A 4,463-nucleotide genomic window follows, 5' to 3' on the forward strand; every position below is an offset into this window, starting at 1 on the left:
GACATTCAAAATATATTTTGTAGACATTCCCTGGATATACCAGAAATACAGTGATGAGTGCTCTAATAACCGGCAAAATAGCACAAAAGATGTATTAAGTAGTGAGATAAAAAGACATGAAACTAGTCGAGCTGGGAAATTTAGCGATATTAACTTATACATTTAGATTGTATTGATTGTGTACCACCTTCAGACGTATCAGACGAGTTTGGAAACTACCACTGTCACAGTGACAGTTTTAGTTGACATACTCCTCCGATATGTGTAAAGGTGGGATCAATATAACGTAAATTTAAAGGTTAATTTCGCTAAATTTCCCAGCTCGACTAGTTTCATTTCTTTTTATCTCACAACTAAATATGTTGCCCATATTTTGCCGGTTATTAGGGCACTCATCACTGTACATCCTTGCTGATGTGACAATACCTCCTATCTGTTTTTTCATGAGTTTTGTATGAGAGATGGAAAAACATGTTTTAAGGTCACCTCCTGTGTTCATATGTAAGTTTTGACTTGTTTTGTAGTTCATAGATAGTTTAATTTACTACAAAACAAGTCAAAAAATATCATATGAAAACAGGAGGTGACCCTAAGACAAGTTTTTAGTCTCTCTTACAAAACTCATGAAAAAACAAATAGGATGTATTATTACATCACTGACGATATGTGGCCATACCAAATAATACATCCTTGATAAATATAAACATTTTTATTGAACAAAATCTTTTCATACATTTTTTAATGCAATTTACTGATATTCCTAAATATTTCAAAAAAATGTGTCACATTTGCTTTGTAAACCTTTCTTTTGCCTTTCGTAGCCACATATTCCGTTTCCTTCCTGGTTTTTTGTAGACCACTTCTCTCAGCTGATTCTAAAAAAAATAAAATAAATGGTAATTTTTCTATCCTTTACAATTAACAATCAGAAGAAATATTATTTACAGATAATGATATGCATAATAATAATAGGTTTGTTCTAGCATCAGTTTGAAACTATCAGCGAATAGTGGACCAGCGCGAGTAGAGGGGATCGCACTGGTGACTGTATTATGTTCTTTTACTGACCAACTGTTTGCTGATGGTTTTTGACTAGTTTGACTGTTTGCTAGAACAAACCTAATAATAATGAATATTTTGTATTTTGACAATGACAACTGATGTGGAAGTCAAAACATTAATAAAATTATTTTTTCAAGTTAACTTTCACATGAGCGTCTTAAAATTGTACTTTTAATACTTATATCATAAATAACTATTAAAACTATCTTAAGAGGAAACAGTATCGATCAACAGGTAGCGAAAATGTGTTCCAATATTGCGGCTGTAATTTTGAATATTTTTTCGAGATATTTGGCACACATATTCGTAATATAATAAAGAATGGCGGTACAGAGCCCAATTTGAAAAATATATTAATATGTGGAAATTACTCTGTAATTAAATACAATATAAAAAAAACGAGCTTGTACCGCCATTAAGAAGAACAAAAAAATACACTTTCTTCAAATACAACTTTTTTATCCGATTTTGTGTTATTTTGGAACTACTAAAATTTTTTATTTCATTAGTAGTTCCAAAATTACACAAAATCTAGGCATCGGATAAAAAAGTTTATTTGAAGAAAGTGTATTTTTTTGTTCTTCTTAATGGCGGTACAGGCTCGTTTTTTAAATATTGTATAATTACAGAGTAATTTCCACATATTAATATATTTTTCAAATTGGGCTCTGTATCGCCATTCTTTATTATTTTATGAATACGTGTGCCAAATGCCTCGAAAAAATATTCAAAATTACAGTGACAATCTTGGAACACATTTTGGCTACCTGTTTATCGCTACTGTATTACCTTAAAACATTGTAATTTGCTAAACCAGTATATTTTACTCTACTACTACTCTACTAGCTACCTCATTTTCCACTGTTTCTAAAGACTTGTTTACATGGGTAGAGTTTTGAGGAGAGTAGAGTAGCGGTAGTACTCTACCAAAAATGGCTTGATACCATTCACATGAGGAGAGTACAAGTATAGTACTGATGCTAGTATAGTGAAACCGATTTTTGTATTTTTAAACACTCTTGATTATAAGTGCACCTTAAATTCTTAATTTTTTTGCTTAAGCTCGTTTACTCCAAAGCCCCCTTTGCCATTCTTTCGACGATTTCATCCTCCGCAGCTTGCTGTAAACTTTTATTTCTGTAGTATACACTACCTAAATTCCATAAACACTGGTATTCGCCGTATTATAGCTCTACAAGTTTTAAAGTTTCATCTTCGGTGAACTTCATTTTCACTATTTACACAAAACACAATTCCAGCCAGAATGACAGCGCCCCCATGTACTCTCCTACCTACTCTATTCTGCCATAATTGAGCGTGTTCCATGGGTAGAGTGTGCAGCTGAGTAGACATTTTGGCAGTAGTGGTGGTCATAGAGTAGTTACTTTGCCATAGGTTGCTAGTCACTCTACTTTAACTCCAACTATACACTCTACCAGCTATTCTACTGTGCTGAGCATTTTTACAGGTAGAGTTACTCTACTCTATCAAGTACTTGCATCATTACTCTACCCGTGTAAACAAGTCTTAAATCTACTGAATGAAAATCTACTTAATCTTAATCTACTCTTAATGAAAAATGTCTAAAATCATTTACCCACCTAGTATTGTTGTAGAATTTAAGACAGTCCAGTGCCTTATAAATAATTTCAATATGAATATTTTTTCCTTTAATTCTCCTTTGATACCACTCCATTTTAGATTTTGGGGAACTTATTTCATTGTGTTTATAGCCCATATTTATTGAAGGAACCCAATCTGGAGATTGTTATTATCGATTAAGTCGGCTGGTTTTCCTATAAGATTAAAATGTTAACATCTTCAAAAATCGTTACTGTTGTAATTGTAACTTACCAGATATAAAATGATTACAGCAGACAGGACAGGAAAATTTTCATTTCGCTAGTAAAACCTGTACATTGTATTGCATTTAACCATTGTTGTCTCTCAGATACCTTATTTAGTTCAGTTTAAAAGTGAACTTTATCTTGACTTTATCACAATTACTTTGCATTTCACACTTCAAAACACAACACCAATGAAGCATATTATCTTTCTAAATTGTTACTTCCAGAGAAAATGTTAAATTAATCTTTGTACAACACAAAATTACAAAGAAATACAACTAAAATTATCTAAAACTCATTAAGAACAGATAGAATAAGATTTATCTTTTACACCCAGTAGCCATATTGACATTATTATGAAACGATTATATTTAAATTTGGTAAATATAACTCCGCACGACCACGCAACTCGAAACACAAGTACGCAAACACGGTTGCGTGAAGCGTGGCTCGCAATCGTGAAATTTACGAGACATGCTCGACCTGTAGATTCTTGTCTCTTTTTTCCTTGTCTTAAGAGAGATATTTATTCTTTGCCTATATAAACTTGAATCGGCGAAATGGGCCTTTTGATTTATTTAAAAAATATTATATACAAATAGAAATTAGAATAAAATAGAAATGGAAAAATTATTAATTTATAGATATTCGGGAATATCCCGAATAAACTACGCTGTGTCTAGGTACACGCTAACGTGTACGCAAATAAAAAAGTTAGGTACACGCGAATTAAACTTCATCAAGCCAGTGACGTCATTATTAAGCGTGCGCGGTGACTTTATATTTTGGTACACGCTATTTTGATATTTTTAGTGTTTGTTGTTTGTTTGATAGAAAATATTTTTATTAAGGGAAGGGGAAGGGAAGCAAAACTATTCAGATGTTTCAAACTTAATTGTAATAAAACAATATGCATATAAAAGTATATATTCAGGTTAAGCAAAATAAATATTAGTTAACATGATATATACAAAATACTGCTAAAATAATTTTTATACGTAAGTTAATTATACCAAAAGACTAAGTTTTCACTCTAATGGCATATAACATATCCCACCAGAATGAAAACAATGGGAAACTTTCTCTGGTTACACCTCCGAGGCTTCTACAATTTGCAAGCCATACGGATGCTGAGACTAAGGAAGATGAGGGAATTCTACAATTTACAATTCACGTCACATCTGCTCAGCGCGGTAAAGTTCCAACGAGACTGGTTCCCTTCATACTCCACACAGAGTAAATGTAAATAAAAAATGAATTTGTTATTTACATTTACTCTGTGTGGAGTATGAAAGGAACCAGTCTCGTTGGAACTTTACCGCGCTGAGCAGATGTGACGTGAATTGTAAATTGTAGAATTCCCTCATCTTCCTTAGTCTCAGCATCCGTATGGCTTGCAAATTGTAGAAGCCTCGGAGGTGTAACCAGAGAAAGTTTCCCATTGTTTTCATTCTGGTGGGATATGTTATATGCCATTAGAGTGAAAACTTAGTCTTTTGTTAGCAGTTGCCGCTAGGGCATCTATGCCATTTCGTTCGTTGCAATTCGGGACTG

At 32.8% G+C, this 4,463-nt stretch overlaps 1 long non-coding RNA gene across 2 annotated transcripts; it reads right to left on the reverse strand.

Annotated features, from left to right (window-relative positions):
* Window positions 1-694: 694 nt before the first annotated feature.
* LOC126881898 (uncharacterized) lies at window positions 695-3,378 on the reverse strand. 2 transcript variants are annotated; one of them, XR_007697050.1, is made up of 3 exons: window positions 2,917-3,250; window positions 2,664-2,858; window positions 695-875 (listed from the first exon to the last, which is right to left on the reverse strand). It is a non-coding gene; the product is annotated as an uncharacterized LOC126881898 (long non-coding RNA). The 2 variants fall into 2 exon arrangements; XR_007697049.1 differs by having other exon boundaries at window positions 2,664-3,378.
* Window positions 3,379-4,463: the final 1,085 nt, after the last annotated feature.

The sequence above is a fragment of the Diabrotica virgifera genome, chromosome 3, assembly GCF_917563875.1.
Source record: "Diabrotica virgifera virgifera chromosome 3, PGI_DIABVI_V3a".
Classification (NCBI taxonomy): Eukaryota; Metazoa; Arthropoda; class Insecta; order Coleoptera; family Chrysomelidae; genus Diabrotica; species Diabrotica virgifera.